Source organism: Dasypus novemcinctus, unplaced genomic scaffold (genome assembly GCF_030445035.2).
Source record: "Dasypus novemcinctus isolate mDasNov1 unplaced genomic scaffold, mDasNov1.1.hap2 scaffold_329, whole genome shotgun sequence".
NCBI lineage: Eukaryota > Metazoa > Chordata > Mammalia > Cingulata > Dasypodidae > Dasypus > Dasypus novemcinctus.
The window spans coordinates 9782-33546 of NW_026688293.1; the positions used below are offsets into that span (position 1 = coordinate 9782).

At 42.7% G+C, this 23765-nt stretch overlaps 1 long non-coding RNA gene across 1 annotated transcript in view; it reads right to left on the reverse strand.

The window, feature by feature from the left end:
- Nucleotides 1–2627: 2627 nt before the first annotated feature.
- Nucleotides 2628–23765, reverse strand: part of LOC131277710 (uncharacterized) — a 31182-nt gene continuing 10044 nt past the window's right edge. Inside the window, exon 3 of the long non-coding RNA XR_009184823.2 lies at nt 2628–2703. This is a non-coding gene — a long non-coding RNA (uncharacterized lncRNA). The remainder of the gene's footprint in view (nt 2704–23765) is intronic.

Consider the following 23765-nt stretch of genomic DNA (forward strand, 5'->3'; position numbering starts at 1 on the left):
ATTCACAGATAAACAGAAACTGAGAGAATTTCTAACCAAGAGGCAAGATTTTCAAGACATACTAAAGGTTATGCTAGACCCTGACAAGAAAAGACAGGACAGAGAGGCCTGGAAGAGAGTCTAGAAATGAAGATTATATCAATAAAATTAAAAGAGGAAAAAAAAAGGTGAAAATAAAATACAGCAGATAAAACTCAAAAAGTCAAGAAAAAACTTAACCAATGATGTAAGGCACTTGTATTCATAAAACTGCAACTCAATGTTAAAAAAAAAAAATCAAAAAAGTTCTAAATAACTGGAAGAATATTCCATGCTCATGAATTGGAAGACTAAATATCATTAAGATGTCAATTCTACTCAAATTGATATACAGATTCAATGCAAGCCTGATGAAAATTCCACCAGAATTTTTTTTAATTGAAAACACAATTATCAAACTTATTTGGAAGGGTAAGGGATCCTGAATAGCCAGGAACATCTTAAAAAGGAAAAGCAAAATCTCACCTCCAGACTTTAAATCATATTTCCTAGATATAGTGGTTTAAAAAAAGCATGGTACTGCCATAAAGACAGACACATAGACCAATGGAATCAATTTGATGGTTCAGAAACAGACCCTCACATGTATGGTCAAGCCATTTTTTACTAGCCTGTCAATCCCACACAGCTCAGGCAGAATAGTCCATTCAACAAATGGTGCTGAAAGAACTTGATATCCATAGCCAAAAGAAGGAAAGAGGACCCCTATCTCACACCTTATCTAAAAATTAACTCAAAATGGACCAAAAACCTAAAAATAAAAGCAAGAACCATAAAACTTCTAGAAAAAATGGTAGGAAAGTATCTTCAAGATGTGGTGGTACATGGTAGATTCTTAAAGGAGATAAGAGGAGGACTGAGATGGACTACTGATGGTTAATGTACATAAGTTTTAATTAGCTTTGCTGTGAAAGTGTGGAAATGTATAGAGCGGATGGTAACACATAGTGAGTAAAAGCTAGTTTATAAATGGGGATGTGGCTGAAAATGGTAATCTAGATATGAAATGCCAATTGACAGAATGCTAAAGAATAATCTAGGAACCCTGAATAGCACAGCAAACCAAGAAGTAGATGAGAATTGTGTTTGATGGTACAAATGCAAGAGTGTCCTTTGTTAGCTAAAGCAAATGTACATCACTACTGTAAGGTGGTGGGAATGTGGAGAAGTATGGGAAAAATATAACTGGAGTGACCTATGGACTCGGATTAGCAGTAATAATATAATATTGTTGCATCTATGCCAAAGATGTACTGTGTTGATAATGGGGCAGTATGGAAAATGTATGCCAAATGTACACTATGGTCATGGTAACAATCAGATGATATTATCTTATCTGTAACAATTGTTCAGATAGAGGGGTGTTGTTTGGGGATTCTGTACATGTGCATGATTGTTTTATAAGTTTACAACTTCTGCCATAAAAATATAGTTAAAAAATAATAATAGGGTAAGTTGGGGGGAAAATACACCAAATGTAAGATAAGAACAACAAGATTTTGACAAAAATCTTTCATAATTTGTAAGAAACATCTCATGAAAATGCAAGGTGTTGGTGGAGGGTTGATGTATGGGACCCCTGAATGATGTTACACATGTTTGCTTTCTAACTTCACAATTTTTACCATACTTATTATTTATGAAAGATCATATATAAATGATATAAAGATAATAATAGGGTGGGTTGGGGGAAAATACTTTGGTTAGTAGTAATATTGTGACAATGCTCTTTAATCATTAGGTTAAAATGTTTAACAATTCAAGGTATTGGTGATAGGGTGAGGTATGAGAGTCCTATATCATGTTATATATATATTTGTTTTGTAAATTCACAACTATTATTATACACTTAATGTTTATGTATGCTTATGTATGAGTGGTATACTCTAATAAATTTTTAAAAAATGTTTTAAAAAGCATGGGACCCACTGAGTCCATCACTCTCCTTTCTGGGGAACAGGATTGGAAGGAGACTATCTGGGGAGTCAGGCAAGCTAAAATTAGATTCAATTATAAAACAAAGTTGAAAAATTAGGTATTTTTTTTTATCACCAATTTACAGATGAGGAATAGGTACAAAGATCTCAAAGTACTTTTCCTGAAGTGACCCACAAAGTACATGTCAGGATCTAAGTACAGGGAAGTCTGACTTAAGGTAAACCACTGTGGAAATGACTTCACAAGAGTCACAATTCCATCCAAGTTGGGCCTCCCTCAAAGCCCATGGTGAGCCTCAACTACATTCAAGGGCTGCAAATATGATGGTCTGAAACCACCTACCCAACAAGGAGGGTCATCATAGAGATGGTGGAAAGAGCCACCGTCTCCACCCTTTACACTTTATTAAATAAAGTGAGTGCATGGTGACTGTTTAGGACTGTTTAGGTGATCCAGTGAGCAAGAGATAAAGAATCAGCAAATACAACTTGAAGAAGAGGGGTCAATGGTAGGATAACAGAGCAGGTAAGAAAGATGCTGTGAGTGGATTAAGTTCAACCTGCTGCCCACATAGGATGTCCCAGGTTTGGTTCCTGGTGCCTCCTAAAAACAAACAAGCAAACAAATGAATAAACCAACTCAAGGGAGCCTATGTGGCTCAGTGGTTCAGTGCCAGCTTCCCACGTACAAGGTCCCAGGTTCAGGTTCAATGCCCAGTCCTGGTACCTAAAAAAAAAAAAAAAAAAAAAAAGGTTACCTAAGTCAGAGAAGACAAGACTGGAGATGGGGATCAAAGGAGGAGGAGGAAGCAGGCAAATGGTGAGGGGCTATTTCCACATCAAGGATATAGCCAGTGACAAGTGGAGAAGGAAGAAAGAGCTTGATCACTCAATTACCTCCAAGGGAGTTGGGCATGACAAAAAAAAAAAAAACAACATTAAAAATGTGCAAAGTTGGGAAACGGACTTTGGCCCAGTGGTTAGGGCGTCCGTCTACCATATGGGAGGTCCGCGGTTCAAACCCCGGGCCTCCTCGACCCGTGTGCAGCTGGCCATGCGCAGTGCTGATGCGCGCAAGGAGTGCCCTGCCACACAAGGGTGTCCCTCGCGTGGGGGAGCCCCCACGCACAAGGAGTGTGCCCCTGAGGAAAGCCGCCCAGCGTGAAAAGAAAGTGCAGCCTGCCCAGGAATGGCACCGCCCACACTTCCTGTGCCGCTGACGACAACAGAAGCAGACAAAGAAACAAGACGCAACAAATAGACACCAAGAACAGACAACCAGGGGAGGGGGGGAAATTAAATAAATAAATAAATCTTTTTAAAAAATGTGCAAAGTATTTAAATAGACATTTCTACAAAGAAGATACACAAATGGTAAATAAGCATATGAAAAGATGCTCAAGTCTATTAGCCTTTAGGGAAAGGCACATCAAAGCATGATGAGCTATCCTTCACACCCACTCAAAAGGCTATTATTTTTTAAATTGGAAAACAGCAAGTGCTGGTAAGGATGCATATAAATAGGAAACCTCATACACTGTTGGTAAGAATATAAAATAATGTATTGGCTGTGGAAAACAGCTTGGCAGTAACTCAAAAAGTTAAACTAAAATTACCAAATGACCTGGCAATCCCATTTCTGCATATATATCCAAAAGAATTGAAAGCAAGGATTCAGACAGGTATTTGTATGTCAATGTTCAGAGCACAATAAAGAAAGGATAGAAGCCAAATAACTACCAGCAGATGAATGGATAAACAAAATGTGGTGAATACATACAATGGAATATAATTCAGCTTTAAGAAAGAATGAAGTCCTGATGCATTCGTCAACATGGATGAACCATCAGGACATTACATTCGGTAAAATAAGTCAGACACAAAAAGACAAATATTGTATGATCTCACTGATATGAACTAAGGATAAGAAGCAAACTCACAGATTTAGAATCTAGAATATAAATTACCAAGGGATACAATGGGTTAGAGAATGGAAAACTGATACTTAAATTGTGCAGAATCTCTATTTAGGTTGATTATAAATGTTTGGGAATGGATAGTGGTGATGGTAGGACCTTACTGTGAATTATATGTTTGTGAATATGGTTGAGAGAATTTGTTTAAGGTCATGTACATTACTAGGAGGAAAGCTAAAAGCCTAAAGATGGGATTGTTTAACTAAGTGAATCTGTTATGGATGATGGACTGAGGTTAACAAATATAAGATTGCTCTTTCATGAATTATAACAAATGGATGACACTATTACACATTGTTAATAATAGGAAGGTAGATGGAAAAAAACACCTAATGTAAACTAAGGATTATAGTTATCAGTAATATCTTATATTCTTTCATCAAGCCTCACAAAGCTGACACACTAATGCAAAGAGTCAACAATAGAGGGATACATGGGAACACTGTATTTTTTACATGAATTTTCTGTAAACATACAACTTCCCTCATTTTAAAAAATTGTATAATTTAAGAAAGCATTATGCTAAGTGAAAGAAACTAGATGCAAAGTACCATATATTCTATGATTTCATTAATATAAAATGGAAAGATAAATTTATAGAGATGAAATTTATAGTGGTTATGGAGGGCTGGGGAATGATAGAGGGATTGAGAGGTGACTTCTAAGGAGTATAGGGCTTTCCTTCTAGGAGTAATGAAAATGTCCTGAACTTGATTGTGGTGAGGAATGCACACATCTGTAATTATACTAAAGTACACTTAGGATAGCTTATATGGTATGTAACTATATCTCAATAAAACTGCTTTTAAAACTTGGAGCACAGATTGTGGAGGTTCTTGTAGTCCAGTGTAATAGCCTTGCATTTTACTGTAAACTGGGAAAGTGTGGAGGTTTCAGTAAAGAAAAACAAGGGCCAAGACTTGCCTGGGGTTTTAACAGGATCATTCTGGCTGCTAGGTAAGAATGGACCACAATGGCAAGTAGGTCAAAAGGCCAAGTGATATGGTGGATTAGACAGAGCAGCAGCAGTTAGGGAAACCAGGTGGTCGGGTTCCACACTTATTTGAAGTAGCTGTTGCTGGATTACTGTGGGGTAAGAAAGTGACACAATCCCAACTCCAAAAGACAGAGGAATGAACAAACAGGAGGAATGCACCTATGGATAAGTAGACTATTATTATTCTAATAATGGAAGAACATAACATTAATATAAAGACAGTGGACACAAGAGGTTCTGAGGGGAGGGAGAGGGAAGAATAGGCATTACATGGGGCATTTTTCAAACACTGGAATAATTTTGCATGATACTGCAATAACAGATACATGTCATTATACATTTTCTCAAACTTACAAAAATGTGCTGTGCAAAGTGTGAAACAATGCAAACTATAGACCATGCTTGACAGCAATGCTTCAATATGTGCTCATCCCATGAAACAAATGGACCACACTAATGAAGGATAATGTATATGGGGAAAATTGTTAGGGGGAGGGAGTAGGGTATATGGGAACCCCCTATATTTTTGATGGAACATCTATGGCAACTAAAGCTCCTTTAAAAATAATGAAAATAAATTTTTTTTAAATTGTGACACTGAAGCAGAAGTATCAATGGGGTTGTGATGTTAGGCAAGAGAAAGACTGGGGTATCATCAAAACTAGTTGATATTTGAAAACATGGAAAGAGATTCTGAAGAGAGAGTGCAATTGAATGAGATCCATAAAAAATAAAAATGACTCAGATGGTATCTCTCTTCATAAGACTTTCATGCTAATGTGCTGGAGGTGCAGTTAGTGTTGGGGTTTAAGATATATTTAGGGGATTTGAATCTCTGGACTGACAATGTGATAGCCAGGTCCTGAGCCTCAACAGACTCCAGCACCTACAATTTGATTTATTGGGCTCACCACACTCAGCTAAGATGGAGTTGAAGAAGGACAACCACCACACCATGGAGCCTAGAGTGATTACAACTGAAAGTGGGAGGATTGCATCCAGCATCCATGTGGAATCTGAGCCTCCTCTTGACATAGAGGTGCAATGGACACAACCAATCCAATGTCCACATAGAAGAGGTGGCATTGGATTGGGAAAAGTGGACATGGTGGCTGATGGGTATGGGGAAAGGTAGGAAGAGATGAGAGGTGGAGGTGTCTTTGGGACATGGAGCTGCCCTGGATGGTGCTTCAGGGGCAATCACCGGACATTGTAAATCCTCACAGGGCCCACTGGATGGAATGGGGGAGAGTATGGGCCATGATGTGGACCATTGACCATGAGGTGCAGAGGTGCCCAAAGATGTACTTACCCAATCCAATGGATGTGTCATGATGATGGGAACGAGTGGTGCTGGGGGGGGGGAGAGGTGGGGTGGGGGGTGGGGTTGAATGGGACCTCATATATATATTTTTAATGTAATATTATTACAAAGTCAATAAAAAATAAGAAAAAAAAATGATACACAGCTCTTCACCAAATTTTAAAACTACAGATCTGAAAAAAAGAAACTATAAAGGCAAACTACAGACAGAGAATAATATTTGCAAACTTAACTATGACAAAGAAAGAACACATACCTAGACTATCTGAAACTGATATCTGGAACAGCTATCTACAATATTGGGAGTGGATGTGGCTCGAGCAGTTGAGTGCCTGCTTCCCACAAGAGGTTCTGGGTTCAGATCAAAGTACTTGCTAAAATAAACAAAAACAAAAAACAAGCAAACAAAAAAATTTCAGGGGAGCCCATGTGGCTTGGTGGTAGAGGGCTGGCTTCCCACTAATGAGGTCCTGGGTTCAACCACTGGGCCAAATATCAAAAAAAAAAAAAAAAAAACCCACAAAAACACAGATATCTAGAATAAATGAAAAGAATTTCCAAAATTCTCAAAATTTAACCATGAAAAAACAATCCTGGGAAGTGGCTGTGGTTCAATCACTTGGGCTCCTGTCTACCATATGGGGAGGGTGCAGACCTGTGCTGAGTCTCATCCTTTAATACTGGACCTCCTGCTGCTGGAGCAGAACCCAGGATGAGAACCCAGGGCCTCCTTGTGAAGGCAGGCTCACCCACAGGCTGAGGATCGCTGCCTGGCCCACAGGTACTGCGGAGAGCCAACTCAGCCAGGCCATGCAACAAAGGAGGGAGACAAGCAAAAAAACCCACAGAAGAGTGTGCAGAGAATGAACACAGCAAGCAAGCTGCGAGGGTGGAGGGGAAATTTAAAAAAAAACAAAAAAACAATCCAATTAGAAAATGGGCACTATATATGTGCAAACATTTCACCGTAGTAGATGAATGGATGGGAAATAAGTACAGGAAGAGATGCTGGATATAATTAGTCATTAGGGAAATGCAAACTATACCATTATGATATGCAACTACACACTATTAAAACAACTAAAACATAAGGTGACAATACCAAATGCTGGTGAGAATGCAGAAAAACTGAATCACTCATACATTGCATAAGGGAACATAAAATGGTACAGTCACTCTGAAAACTAGTTAGCAGTTTCTTACAAAACTAAACATAAACTTATCATACAGCCCAGCGAGTGCACTCCTGCACATTAATCACATAGAAATCAAAACATATGCCCAAACTAAAGCCTTAGTTTGTTGTTTGAAATGATCTGATCAAACAGATAAATCTCTAGCTAGGCTAACCAAACATAAAATAGAGAAGATAAAAATTACCAATACCAGGAATGGAAGAGGTGTCATCACTACTGCTTCCACAGACATTAAAAGGATAATCAAACAAGACTATGAACATCCTTAGGTCCAATAATTTTATAACTTAGATGTAATGACTCAAAAGTTCTTGAGAGATGCAAATTATCAAAACTCACACAAGAATAGATCATCAGAATAGCCCTATAGCCATAAAAATTTTGAATCAATAATTAATAACATTCCAAAAAATAAAGGGCCTGGTTCAGACAGTTCAAAAGCAAATTCTACCAAACATTTAAGGAAAAATGAAACCAATTCCCCACAATCTCTTTCAGAAACAATGCAAAGGGAACCTTTCCTAACTCATGAGATAAGGCCAACATTACCCAATGGCAAAACCAGAAAAAGATATTAAAAGAATGGAAAAGCACATACCAATATTTCTCATGAATATAAAAACAAAATTTTGTCCCATTGCCTGGGATTGTCCAGCTGACTAGGGGTTTCCTAGAAGGAAAATTCACATAACAGGACATATTACAAATGCCTATAATGATCCCTTCCCAGAATCTTATTATTGTGTATTTTGTAGGAAAAACACTCATTTTAATAAAAATCAAATGTTGAGAAAGGTACACAATGAAAGGTAAGCCTCCCTCTCATCCAGCCCGTTCCCTCCATTCTACCTCTGCCCAGACACCCACTTACCAATTTCACACACCTCCTTGCTGGATAAGCCATCCAGACACAAGTATATATGCCTGTGTCTCATTGCACACCCTATGTTTTACAAGTTTTTTTAACTTAAATCATTCAGTCATTAAGCCAACCTTTCTTAAAGAAATGCTCAAAATAGACCTAATAGCTTGACCATGTAACATAAAGTCACATCAGGATACTCTTAGTGAGAGGGGGTGACATGACAAGGCAGGACAAAGGACATAAAACAGAACTGCCCTCAACAAGGGGGAGCACACAGTCATCCTGGAGCGCATCCATCTGTTTAACGGCTCTGTGGAAACCCAGTTCATGGACTTTCTTTAATTGACAAATCAGTGATCTGGAGTCCCCCAGCTCCACCCAGATGAATGTACCACCTCCTGCTCCAGCAGCAGGAGGTCCAGTATTAAAGGATGAGACTCAGCACAGGTCTGCACCCTCCCCAGTGCACAGGACTAACACCTCCTGCAAACATTCCCAGGGTACAGAGCTCAAGGCTGCCTAGCACCTGAGCAGCCACAGCCATCACCAAAGGCCGGGCTGAAGGAGCCTGGACACCACCTGCCAAGGCCTGCAGCCTGGAGCTGAGCATCATGGGAGAAAGGGCAGGGGCAGCTTTCAGCACTGCCCATGTGCAGGCCCCACCCAGACCTCAGGGCCCACCCAAGGCCTCCAGACTGGGGATGGCCCCACCCACTTCCTGCTTCAGGCACCCAGGGTTCAGCTAGTGGATCATCAGAACCATTCCTCAACTTCTGAGTGTTTTTCTTTAATCTTTAACATTCTCCATTTACTATTTCAGCCCTTTCAGCTTTTCACTTTATCTACTCAAGCATTATCTTGTCACCCTATTTCTTAAGAGATTATACTTCAATTTTGAGCTGTATTTCCATTTTTCTTATTTCTTCTCATTCACTTTGAGTTTTTTTAAATTTATGATATCTTATGTATTATTTCATTTTCTTAATGCCTGTTCTCTACTTTTCAGAAAGTATACTTCAGTACATAATATAGATCACGACAAAGAGCTTTCATTCATTTGTTGTGGATTACTCTGCACCTATGCCTTTTCTCCCTGTATTACTTTGATACTTGAAAATAACAATGTTTTTTCTCTTGGTTTTCATGATTAAAAAAATTTTATAGACAGAAGTGAAACTGAAAATAGCTTTCTAACAATACAGCTCTGTTTCTCTTTCTACAGGTTTTATGAAATATTTTAAAATATGGAAGATTTCTTCCTGATATTTTCAGATTCTATACTTCCACCACTCTTCCAAGAAGGGTCTTCACTCAGTTCATTTCCTCTACTGCACCTTTTCTTGTCTATTTTCTTTCTCCACCTGACTACTGAATGTTCCTTTTACATGTACTTCACTCTTGAGAAACATTACCACGTTGCCAAAATCTAGTCATTCTCTATACATCTATAGATTTTCAAAATCAATGATCTGTAAAAGTCTATATATATTCAAAAGCAATATGTATATGTTATTTCAATAAGTTATACTATATTTCATTTCTGAATTATCTTGTTTTTATATATTTAATGTTTTGTATTCCTACAATCATTAGATTTTAGTTTCTTATACTTTATGACTACAGTTATTTTCTATTTAGTTTTAAATGAATCTATTTTCATACACATTTGGTGTTAGCAATCATGGTTCATATTCAGCAAATTCTGAAAATTATTTATTGCTTTAGATTCATAATCAAATAGGTTCAGCATCATTTATATCTGGACTACAATATTACCACCATATGGCTTGATACCTATCATCAGACACACACATGGTCCTCAAGGATTCTGGTAATACTTGTTCTTATTCCAATTAAAATACTATTTTATAAATAACCTGAGGAAAGAAAAATTTATTTAATAGGGTTTATTGAATTTTTAAAATTTAAGAACACATCAAAATATTTCAGGCATAGTCTATCATGATCTTCTTATTAAACCTTGAACATATGGACATTAGCAAGAATTAAGTTCTTCAAAACCACAAAAATGTAGGTATCCTACAACTAACTCACATTCCAGGATTTCAGAAATGCACGCACAGGATGCCTATAATCTGGAGACTTTCTGCTGCTCACTATGTGTATGGTCATTTGTGGAAGTCATTCTACTCTGTTCACAGCTGCATTTAAAAAATCCATGGTTAACATTACACTCAATAGTGAAATACTGAAGATCTTTCCCAAGAGTTCATGAACAAGATAAGTTAACAAACTTTCATCACTGCTTTTCAACATTGTACTAGCCAGAGCAATTGGGTAAGAAAAAGAAATAAAGTCATCCATACTGCAATGGAGGAAGGAAAGCTATCCCTATAGATGACATACTCCTTTAAATACATAATTCCAAAGAAGCCACAACAATACTAATGCAACAATATGGGCATTAAGCAAACTTGCATAGTAGGAGATAAAGGCACAAAAGTCACTTTCATTTAAACAGCACAGCAAAAAAAAGTCTATTCAATTAGCTGCTAACAAATAAAATAGCTAAAATGAATTTAATGAAAGGATAAAACACATGAACACTAGCAAACAACTGAATGAAACTAAAGAAGACCTAAACATATGGCAAAACATCCATTGTTCAACAATGATAAGACTGTATTGTTCTAATATCAACACTACCCACAGGGAACTACAGATTCAATATAATAGTTATAAAAATCCCAGCAGCCATTTTTGTTTACAGAAATGGAAAAACCAATTCTCCAATTTAAATGGCTTCAATAAGTATCTTTAATAGAGAAAACAATCACCTTTCTCCCTTGTGAGACTGTGATAGACTAATTTATATAATATGAGGAGGGCTTTCATTGAGATCTGGTTGACTTGGGTAGGAATATGTGAGATTCTCTGAGGGATATTGGGGTTCACAGAAATTTGAGTCCTAATTCTCCCTGTTAATGGAGGGCAAAATTTTCCTGTAAATTTCATGGGGACTCAGAGGCCAGGATGTGGAATATCTCTGAGTACAGAGCTGTGTCCCCACTGGCATATTTTCATTCAGGCTGGGTGCAGTTTTTGGTTCTCAGAAGGAAGTAGAGGTCTCTGAAAACACAATAATTGACCAAGTCCCCTCCTCTTTATATGCTAAATCACAGGATCTGCAGTGAGTTAAGCATGAGCAAGGGTATGAAAATTCACTCAACATCACTAGTGCCAGTAAAATTAATAAGAAAACTAGAAGGTCTCACTGCTACATCTTCTGAAGTGCACATGATCTGGGAGAGGAAGGACTGAAATAGGAAGGTGCACACTCCAGGCTGCTGAGGGAATTGTTTAGCTCTTTAGTCAGGGAAACACCTGTTGTTGACCACCTCTAGAGAAGTTCTCACATCATTCTACTTTTCAACTCCAGAATTTCTATTTCCACTAAATTTATACTTTATAGCCCTTTATTGATATTCTCTACTTGGGGAGACATAATTCTCATGTTTTCCTTTCACTCACTGAGCAGATTAAAAATTTGTAGATGCACTAATCTGGAAAATGGTGTCGATGGAAGTGGGTAACTGCTCATCTCTTTTGAAAAAAAAAAATGGGAGAGAGGGGGCAAGGGCCTAACTTGAGTGAGCTGTTTTGGGAATCCAAGGAGCAAGAGGCAGCAGGCATCATTCAGGAGGGAGATGGACAAAGAGATAAAGAGCTCAAAGGAAAACCATGAGGTGTTCACCGCTGTGGTTGGAAAAGGTGGTGGGCAAGCCCCACCTTCAAGGCAAATAGCCTCCATGGACGCCCTGGCCCTCAAAGGCCAGCTGAGGGGGAGGGAGCATTCCCTGGGAAGAAGCAGGTTTGCTGCAGGGTGGGCAGTGGTTTCTCTTCTGTGGGTTTGGAAACCTCAGCCCCCTTTGAATCTCAGGGAGGATGTCAGCCAGCACTAAGGTGGCCCTGGGGAGAGTGGAGGGGGAATCTGCTCAGGCAGGCTGTCACACCCAGCCACCCTGGGAGAGAGAAACTTGATCAAGGAGGGGCAGGGATGGGCACCCAACTAGCCCAGCCCCTGAAAGCTGTTAGAAAGTCCAACTCTTAAGGGAAACAGGGCCAGGAAGAACCAGACAAGCTTCCAAAAGCCTGTTTAGCTCATAGAGCTGCTGCAGCACAAGAGGGAAGCCCCTGCCTTGTATGTAGTTGCCTGGTTGGAGCCCTGGTACCTCCTGAGTGAAGGGATCCAGAGAGAGTAGGCACACAGTGAGCACCTCATGATAGGGACATAAGGCTGAGATTCTATTGTTTTTTAAATGGTTTCTTGGATTTTTTTCTTTTTCCTTTATTTCACTTGGTAAAACTGGATGCATCACCTGTGGAAGGCAGGCTGTAGGTGACTGACTGATGAACACCAGCAGCCTATGAGGTCTCTGGGGGCCTAAGAGGGAAGGCTGCTCTTCCAGGGTGGCTTCTTTGTTACTCTTTTGTTTTCTTTGTTCTTTGTTCCTTTTTCTAAACTCATTTTTCAACCTATTTTATTTCTCTTCCTTTTGTTTTTCTGCCTTCTGACTTCTGTTGCTTTTCTTTCATTCTACCAGTTCTTCTTTGGTCTTCACTTTTTCATTTTCTCTCTTTCCTTCTACGGTCTTCTGATGTGCTTGGCATTTTAATTCATTCTATTTTTTTCTATTTTCATTCTTGTTTAATTTTTTCTATTCCAACTCTTTTTATTCTTATTCCTTTGTATTTTTATGGTTTTTTACTTATATTCCTTAGTTTCCTAGCTCTTATGCTGTTCCTCTTTAAATTTTTTGCATTATTATTACTATTATTCTTACCTCTTTCCTTTCCTATGGGTCTAGCATTTTTTTGCCAAGGGAATAGAGACAACTGGGAGGATATTCTAGAGGACCAAACATAAAAAAACAACTTTAAAAAAAAAGATTTATTTTTTTCTCTCCCCTCCCCAGCCCCCATTTGTCTGCTGTGTCCATTCGCTGTGTGTTCTTCTGTGACCTCTTCTATTCTTAGCAGCAGCACCAGGAATCTGTTTCTTTTTTATTGCATCATCTTGTTGTGTCAGCTCTCCATGTGTGCAGGCTGCACTTTCTTTTGTGCTGGGTGGCTCTCCTTATGGGGCACACTCCCTCCACGTGGGGCTCCCCTACTTAGGGAAAACCCCTGCATTGCACAGCACTCCCTATGTGCATCAGCACTGTTCATGGACCAGATCCACATGGGGCAAGGAGGCCTGGGGTTTGAACAGTGGACCTCCCATGTGATAGGTGGATGCCCTATTCATTGGGCCAAACCCACTTCCCCCCAAAAAACAGCCTTGAGGACTGCCAGGAAAAGGGATGAAGAAGGTAGGTAGAGACTTACAAGCCTACAAAAAAAAGCACCCAGAAGGCAGGTACCTATCTAAAGGAGGGGCTCTGGATATTTATAGAACAGGAAGGTGCTCTGAGTCATCTGGAAGGTACTGGAAAGATAAAGAAGAAAACTAGGAGTTGCTCACCCCTGTGGCTGGGAATTGCACATGTACCCCACAATCCTGGCAAGTAGCCACATGGCCCCTGGCTTGCTGCTGCCAAGGGAATGGGAAGGTGTGTTCCCTGGGAGGAAGAGGGGTCTGGCAGATGCTGCACAGTGGTTTCTTTGTGGTGAGTTTGGCCAGCTCAGGCCCCTTGGAATCTTGGAAGAAACCCAAATCTGCCTGGGAGAGGGGAGGCGGGATCCCCTCAGGCAGGCTGTCACACCCAGATGCCCTCCTGAGGAGAGAAAGCCAATAGACTAGAGAGGGGCTAGACTGCCTCATCAGCCAGACTCTAGCAGGTACAGAAGTCTACAAACACCTGGGGAAGGTGGCACCTAGCTCTCTAAAGACCCATTAACTTAAGGAGACAATTTAGCTCAGTCGAGGGAGTCCTGCCTTGCATGTATGAGATCCCTGGTCTAAGGTGTGACCCAACTGGTTATCAGGCATCAGCTAGTAGTTTATAACAAGGAATATGCTGGCACTCTTTCTGATTTAAGTGCTCTTGGACCTATTATTTATTTGCTTTAAAAAAAAGTCCCCCTTCTTTATTTTAACTTTTTAAATTTTAATCACTAAAACTGGGTCCATCACCTGCCTGCAGAAGGTAGGCTGCAGGGTGAATGATGAACACCAGTAGCCTGAGAAGCTCCTTAGGGGCCTAAAGAGAAGGCTCTTTCCTCAGTTGTTTTGTTGTTCTTGCTGCTGCTGTTTTTTTTTTTTTTTTGTGGTGTTCCCCTCGCTTTGTCCCCCCAATTTTACTTTTACTGATTTTTTTCTACCTACATAATTTCTTTTCTTTCCTTCATTTATCTATCTTCTGTTTTCTGTTCTTTTTCATGCACCTTGCCAATTTTGCTTGGTCTTCAATTTAAAAAATTATTAAATTTCTTTTTCACCTCTCTACTCATCATTCCAGGCTTTTAATTCATTATTTTTCTCTATTTTTTCTCATTTCATTTTTTTATTCCACTTTTTAAAACTTATTCCACTGTCCTTAAGATTTTTCACTCATGTGGAGTATTTATTTTCCTAGGTCTTGTATGACCCCTATTCTACCTTTTATTATTATTACTGCTATTATTATTCTTTTCCTCTTCTTATCTCTTTCCTTTCCTCTGGTCATATTTTTTTCAAGACAACACAGATAAGGAAATACAATAAGAGGAATGAAGTGTCAAAGTGAAAACTTACAACATGCAAAAACAATAACAAAATAAAACACTAGAGCAGAAAGAGAAGCTAACCAACTGAATAAACCCATCAAGATAAACAGATGCCTAGACACCAACAAAAAAGTATGGCCCGTACTAAGAAACAAGAAGACATGGCCCAGGCTAATGAACAAATTGAAAAAAAGGAGGAAATACAGAACATGGAACTAATCAAAGATGTCCAAATATCATGAGTCAACTTAATGAAGTGAAGGAAGAGACTGAGGATATTAAAAAGAAACAGGAGGAAGCGGATTTGGCTCAACAGATACAGCATCTGCCTACTACATGGGAGGTCCAAATTTCAAACTCAGGGCCTCCTGACCCATGGGATGAGCTGGCCCATGTGCAGTGCTGATGTGTGCAATGAGTGCCATGCCACACAGGGGTGTCCCCCTGCATAGGGGAGCCCCATGCACAAGGAGTGCACCCCATAAGGAGAGTTGCCCAGTGTAAAAAAGTGCAGCATGCCCAGGATGGCGCCACACACAGAGAGGTGATGCAGCAAGATGATGCAACAAAAAGACACAGATTGTCAGTGCCACTGACAAGAATACAAGTGGACACAGAAGAACACACAGCAAATAGACACAGAGAGGAGACAACTGGGGGGAGGGGAGGAAGGGGAGAAAAATAAATAAAAAATAAATCTTAAAAAAAGACACTGGGAGAATATACTGAAGAAATTGAAAACATACATACATAAAAAGATAATGGATATGATGGTGATTAATGGCACAATGCAGGAAATCAAAAATACACTGAAAGCACAAAACAGCAGATGTGAACAGACAGAGGAAAGACTCAATGATGAGGAAGGCAGTACATCTGAAATCAGATAGCAAAACAGAAGGATGAAAAGACAAAAACTCCAGCAGGGACTTAAGGATTTGAATGGCAGAAACATATGCACTGTAGGCATCCCATAGGGAAAAGAGAAGGAAAAGGGGACAGAAGGAGTGCTGGAGGAAATGATGGCTGAAAACTTCCCAACCCTACTGAGGGAAAGGGATGTACATGTCCAGGAAGTACAGCACAACCCAAAAAGTATAAATCCCAACACCTCTGCCCAAGACATATACTTGTCAAATTGTCCAAAGCTCATTGCGGCGGCTTGCTCGGTCGGTAGAGGTGGGGTCTGGCTGCGGACGAGGGGTCGGTCCAGCTCTGGATGAGGGGTCGGTCCCGCTTGGGACGAGGGGTCGTTCCCACTTGGGACGAGGGGTCGGTCCGGCAGCAGACGAGGGATCGGTCTCACAAGGGGTTGCGCGGTTTGGCTGACGGGGTCGCCCGGCGAAGCCGGCGACGAAAGGGTCGCCCGGAGAAGCAGGCGACGAAGGGGTCACCCGGAGAAGCAGGCGATGAACTGGGGACAAGGGAGGCCAGGCCTTTGTCGGGGGCTCTCAGGACTGGAGGGCACACGGCAGAAGAACTACCGCGGAGACAAGGTAAACACGCAAGTCCACTTTACTGAGGGAGAGGCAACAGTTTTATAGGGGCTGGGGAAGGCTGATTGGTCGAAGCCATGCCCTGTTCTGATTGGTTGCCGGCAAAAGGTCAGTGGGTGGTACTGGATGGGGGAGGGGTGGTGGTTAGGGATTGGCTGTCGCTGTTGCTGGGGGAAGGGGCAGGGTTTAGGGATTGGTGGCTGCTGTTGCTGGGGTGGAGGGCAGACTTGAGTTTCCCGCCCACGCCTGGCTGTTGCTGCTGTCGGGGGAGGGGAAAAGGGCAGACTGGATTTTTCCGCCCACGCCTGGCTGTTGCTGCTGTCGGGGGAGGGGAAAAGGGCAGACTGGATTTTTCCGCCCACGCCTGGCTGTTGCTGCTGTTGGGGGAAGGGAAAAGGGCAGACTGGAATCTTCCGCCCTGCGCCTGCGCAGGGAGAAAGAAGAAGAAGGGTGCTGCCCTACAAGGCATCGTGTGGCGCTATCTGGGAGGAGGGGTGGCCGCAGAAGCATGGCTGCTGAGAAGGGGAGACCCGAGGGCACTCTGCGCCCATGCCGAGCTTCCTTCAGGGGTGGCGGTGGGCCCGACCAACCACCCTATTATGGGGGCAGCGGAATTAGGCCTACCGCGGCCGCTCCCCTGCCAGGCCAGCAAACCACACTTCAGCCCGAGGGGTGACCGTATTTCCCCCTTCTTTTCAAATAAGGGCCAGGATGGCAGCAGCAACAAGTAGCCGAGGCCCAAGAGGCAGTAAGCAATGAGGGAAGCGGGGCTGAAGAGGGAGGTGAGTATGACGGGGATATAAATGTACAATTTGGGGGGCGGTATCTTGCCGTTGCAAGCAAAGGTGGCCAATGTCCAATTCTCGTTGATCTCTATGGCTATAAGGTCCATCTGCTGTTAAAAGTCCAGGGTGACAGCGCGTTACAGGTAGTTGATCTCTTCTTGGTGGCAAAGAGCGGCAGAGACAGACTGTGTGATGGTCTGGAGGATCATAGTTGTGAGGACAAGTCACGTCAGGGCACCAGCAGTGGTGGCGGTGGCAGCGTTGGGAGTGGTGGAGACGTAGGCAAGGACAACAAGAAGGCCAAACTCTCCACGGGCACGAGAGAGGCCGATGTTAACGGGGAGGGCCGACATGGGGCGGCCCAATCTGCAATGCAATTGGGGTTCAAGCAAAAAAAGGAGGGGGGCGGGGGACAAGAAGGGATGCTTTGGATGGCTGAGAAGAGGAGTGAGGTCGAGACAGGAGGAAGCTCCGCAGACGTATGGGGAGGCAAAAGCAGAAACGTTATTAGATGCTAGAAAGCAGGCCGTGGGCCGGGGAAAGTGGGTTGTGGGCCATTTAGTGGGGCTGGAGCTGCTTGAGAGCGATGGTGGCATGGGGGGCTGCGGTTACAGAAGTCTTGGGGCTGTTTCAAAGAGATCTTACGCCGATGAGTGTCTAGGAGACCGGCGAGGGCCCAAACTTGTGGGGCTTGCTTAGCAGATAGGATGTTACCCATTGCTAATGGCCTTTTGGAGCCGATAAGAAAAGGGGCCCTTACCTTGAAAGCGCGGTGATGGGAGGCGAGGTGTGCGGTGAGACGAGGGGTCAGAGCCGATGGGGCTCCGACAGTGGTCGCAGGCCAAGAGAAGGCCCCAACGAGGGGAGGGCAGGACGACGAGCAGTGGAGCAAGGCAAAGGGGAGCAAGCACAGAGGGGAGGAGGCAGAGGTAAAGGCAGGGGTGGAGGTGCTCAGGCACGTGCTCCTGAGAGTTTTATTGGCACCTCTTAATCATAGCGGGTCGGTATAAACCCCCGACATGAAAGGAGAAAGCCATCCAGCGATTCTCCCAGACCGCCGTGGATCATATGAGGTCACCAAGGTTCAGGAGCAGCAATGCAGAGCGAAAAGATAGGGGTGAGAAGAGAGGAGAGCGTAGGGCTATGGTAGGGTTACTTCAGACCTGCAAGCGCGTGCTCCCGAGAAATCCAAGGCTCCTCTTAATCATAGCAGGTCGGTATAAGCCCCCGACATGGAAGGAGAAAGCCATCCAGCGATTCTCCCAGACCGCCGTGGATCGTATGAGGTAGCCAAGGCTCAGGTAGCAGCAATGTTGCACGAGAGAAGTCCCAAGGTGAGAAGAGAGGAGGGGGGGGTCGCCAGGTTATGGAGTGAGGCTGTGGTGGAGTTGCCTTGCCCCACGTTGTGCTGTGGTGGGGTTGCTTTGCCCCACGTTGGGCGCCAGCTGCGGCGGCTTGCTCGGTCGGTAGAGGTGGGGTCTGGCTGCGGAAGAGGGGTCGGTCCAGCTCTGGACGAGGGGTGGGTCCCGCTTGGGACGAGGGGTCGGTCCCACTTGGGACGAGGGGTCGGTCCGGCAGCAGACGAGGGATCGGTCTCACAAGGGGTTGCGTGGTTCGGGTGACGGGGTCGCCCGGTGAAGCCGGCGACGAAGGGGTTGCCCGGAGAAGCAGGCGACGAAGGGGTCACCCGGAGAAGCAGGCGACGAACTGGGGACAAGGGAGGCCAGGCCCTTGTCGGGGGCTCTCAGGACTGGAGGGCGCATGGCAGAAGAACTACCGCGGAGACAAGGTAAACACGCAAGTCCACTTTACTGAGGGAGAGGCAACAGTTTTATAGGGGCTGGGGAAGGCTGATTGGTCGAAGCCATGCCCTGTTCTGATTGGTTGCCGGCAAAAGGTCAGTGGGTGGTACTGGATGGGGGAGGGGTGGTGGTTAGGGATTGGCTGTCACTGTTGCTGGGGGAAGGGGCAGGGTTTAGGGATTGGTGGCTGCTGTTGCTGGGGTGGAGGGCAGACTTGAGTTTCCCGCCCACACCTGGCTGTTGCTGCTGTCGGGGGAGGGGAAAAGGGCAGACTGGATTTTTCCACCCACGCCTGGCTGTTGCTGCTGTCGGGGGAGGGGAAAAGGGCAGACTGGATTTTTCCGCCCACGCCTGGCTGTTGCTGCTGTCGGGGGAAGGGAAAAGGGCAGACTGGAATCTTCCGCCCTGCGCCTGCGCAGGGAGAAAGAAGAAGAAGGGTGCCGCCCTACAAGGCATCGTGTGGCGCTATCCGGGAGGTGGGGCGGCCGCGGAAGCATGGCTGCCGAGAAGGGGAGACCCGAGGGCACTCTGCGCCCATGCCGAGCTTCCTTCAGGGGTGGCGGTGGGCCCGACCAACCACCCTATTATGGGGGCAGCAGAATTAGGCCTACCGCAGCTGCTCCCCTGCCAGGCCAGCAAACCACACTTCAGCCCGAGGGGTGACTGTAGCTCATGACAAAGAGAATACTGAAAGTAGCAAGGGAAAAGAGATCCATCACATACAAGGGAAGCTCAAAAAGATTAAGTGCTGATTTCCCATCTGAAACCATACAGGCAAGAAAGCAGTGGTATGACAGAGTTAAGGTGCTAAAAGTAAAAACTTCCTGCCAAAAATTCTCTATCCAGAAAATCTGGCATTCAAAAAATGAAGACTTCAATATATTAACAGATAATGAGAAATTAACAGCATTTGTCAATAAGAAACCTGCCATTCAAGAAATACTAAATGGAGGGAAGTGGACTTGACCTAGGGGATAAGGAGTCCATCTACCATATGGGAGGTCCATGGTTCAAACCCCGGGTCTCCTTGACCTGTGTGGAGCTGACCCACATGCGGTGCTGATGCGCACAAGGAGTGCTGTGCCACGCAGGGGTGTCCCGGTGTAGGGGAGCCGCACGTGCAAGGAGTACGCCCCATATGGAGAGCCACCCAGCATGAAAGAAAGTGCAGCCTGCCCAGGAATGGTGCCACACACATGGAGAGCTGACACAACAAGATGACACAACAAAAAGAAACACAGATTCCCATGCCGTTGACAACAACAGAAGCGGACAAAGAAGATGATGCAGCAAATAGACACAGAGAACAGACAACTGGGGATGGGGGGGGTGAAGAGGAGAGAAATAAATAAATATATATATATATATATTTTTTTTTAAAGTAAAAGTTACACTATGAAAAAAAAGTTTCACTATGTACAGACGACATGATCCTATACAGAGAAAGCCCTCAGGAACAAAGCTTCTAGAACTTACAAATGAGTTCAGTAAAGTCAAAGGTTATAAGAATAATGCAAAAAAATAAGTAGCATTCCTCTACACCAATAATGAGCAATCTGATGAGGAAATCAAGAAAAAAAAATACCATTTACAATAGAAACTTAAAAAAATCAAATATCTAGAAATAATTTAACTAAAGAAGTAAATGACTTATACATAGACAACTACAAAGAACTGTTAAAGAAAATCAAAGAAGACTTAAATAAATGGAAGAATATTCCCTGCTCATGGATAAGAAGACTAAATATCATTGAGATGTCTGTCCTACCCAAACTAATCTACAGATTTAATGCAATCCCAATAAAAATCAACACAACGTTTTTTAATGAATTGGAAAGACTTACTATGAAATTTATTTGGAAGGGCAAGAGTGCCTGAATATTCAAAGACATACTGACAAAGTAAAATGAAATTGGAGGAATCACACTACCTGACTTTAAGGCATACTACAAAGCTACAGTGGTCAAAATTGCATGGTACTGGCACAAGAACAGACAATAACTAATGGAACTGAACTGAGAGTTCTGATATAGATCATGGCATGTACAGTCATTTGATCCTCAGCAAAGCCACCAAGCCCACTCAACTGGGAGAGAATGGCCTCTTCAAGAAATGGTGCTTGGACACTGGATATGAATATCCAAAAGAATAGCCATCTCACACCTTATACAAAAACTAACTAAAGATGGATCAAAGATCTAATTATAAGAGCCAAGACCATAAAGACCTTGGAAGGTAAGTAGGGAAGCATCTATAAGACCTTGTAATAGGAAATGTCTTCATGAACTTCAAACCCAAAGCATGAGAAGCAAAAGAAAAAAATAGATAAATGGGACCTCCTCAAAATTAAAACCATTTGCACCAGAAAGAAGTTTGCGATGAAAGGGAAAAGACAATGGTAGAAAGTATTTGGTAACCAAATATCTGATAGGAGCCTAATATCCAGCATATGTAAAGAAATCCTATATCTCAAAAATAAAAAGACATGGGAAAGGGACTTGGCCAGTGGTTAGAGTGTCCGTCTACCATATGGGAGGTCCGCGGTTCAAACCCTGGGCCTCCCTGACCTGTGTGGAGCTGGCCCATGCACAGTGCTGATGTGCACAAGGAGTGCCCCCCACACACACAGGGGTGTCCCCCGCGTAGGGGGGCCCCATGCACAAGGAGTGCACCCCGTAAGGAGAGCCAACCAGCACAAAAGAAAGTGCAGCCTGCCCAGGAATGGCGCCATCCACACTTCCCGTGCCACTGACGACAACAGAAGCGGACAAAGAAACAAGATGCAGCAAATAGACACAGAGAACAGATAATCGGGGGAGGGGGGAATTAAATAAATTTTTAAAAATAAATAAATAAATGAAAAGACAAACAACCCATTTTAAAGATGGACAAGTGATTTGAACAGACACTTCAAAGAAGCAATACAAAAGGCTAAAAAGCATATGAAAAGAGGTTCAACATCACTAGCTATTAGGGAAATGCAAATCAAAACTACAACGAGATACCATCTTACTTCTATCAGAATGGTGGACATTAAAGAAATCAGAGGACTAAGGTGTTGGAGAGGATGCAGAGTAATGGATGCCCTCATCTACTGCTGGTGGGAATGTAGAATGGCCCAGCCATTTCAGATGACAGTTTGGGATTTCCTCAAAAATCTAACTGTAGTTCTGTCATAAGACCCGTCAATTCCACTGCTGGGTATATATCCAGAAGAACTGAAAACAAAAGACAAGAACTGATTATGCACAACAGTGTTCGTAGCAGCATTATTCACTATTGCCAAAACTGGAATCAACCCAAATGCCCACTAAGAGATGAATGGATAATCAAAATGTAGTCTATACATACAATGGAATATTATTCAACTGTAAGAAGGAATACAGTACAACACATGGGATAACATGAATGAATCTGAAGGGCCTTATGTTGAATGAAGCAAGCCAGGCATTGAAGGACAAATATTACATCACCTCTTTGATAAGAATTAAGTTAAGTGAGCCAACTCAGGGAGCTAGAGTCTGGAAGATAGGTTTACAGGAAATAGAAAGGGAGAAGATTGTGACCCAATGCCCATAGGGGTGAAATCTATGATAAGGTGTGAGTAGTTGTGCAGTAAAGGGATATGACAGGGGTGTAGGGATACTATTGGGTTGGGTGGTACAAGCTTGACAGGGAGCTAGGGTAAGGAGGATGGGTTGGATGGTCCATGGAAATGGGGGAAGGGTTGGGGAAGGTAGCAAGTGAACACTGGGGATTGGCAGGTATGTGGTTGAGACTACAATGCTGAGAAAATTGTTTTGGCAATATGACAAGGAAGGGCTACTGGTTTAGGGTGCTGGACAGAGGTACATTTAGGACAGGGCATACCTGAGTAGTCTTCTAGAGAAGGTGCAAGTGATGCTTTTGTCATAGTGTGTTGGATCAGTGGGGGAGACCCACATAATGAGTGGAAAGGAGTTAAACTCCCATACAGGGGAGTCTTGATATGTTCTCAAACACAGGGGAGGGTGTCTCTGGAGAGTATGGGTGGTTCCCAATAGGGGAGTACAGACGACTGTGTCAGCATTGTTGCAAGAATTACAAATCTTGTCCTTCAAGGAGTGAAGCCTTGTGGGCACAGTGGGTCCTGAGGGGAGGGAGAGGGAGGAAAGGGATCAATGGAAGAGTAGGTATTTAGGGGGCAAAGGAAGTGTTCTGTATGATCTTGCAATGATGGATATAGGCCATGTTAAGTTTCATCAAAAATGCATAAAGGTATATGGTCTAAAATGTAAACCATAATAGAAACCACTGACCATAGTTTGCAGCTATGTTTTAATATTTGTACATCAGTTGCAACAAATGTACCATCCATATGAAAAAAAGGTTCTTAAGAAGGAAAGGTGAAAAACGGGGGGGGGGGATGTTGGGTATATGGGAGTCCCCTATATTCTGTATGACTTTACTGTGACCTAAAACTGCTTTGAAGAAAAAATGAAAAAGGTAAAATACTGGGGAAGTAATGGAAGAAAATGTAACTGTACATATAGGACAACATATATTACAGTGATGAAAGGCAAAACTTAATTTTTTAACTATTTTTCATTTTTTAAATACTCCTTTTTAACCCTATTTTATTTTTGTTTTCTTAAATTGTTATGTATTTTATTTATGATGTTTAAACCTTTCGTTATTAT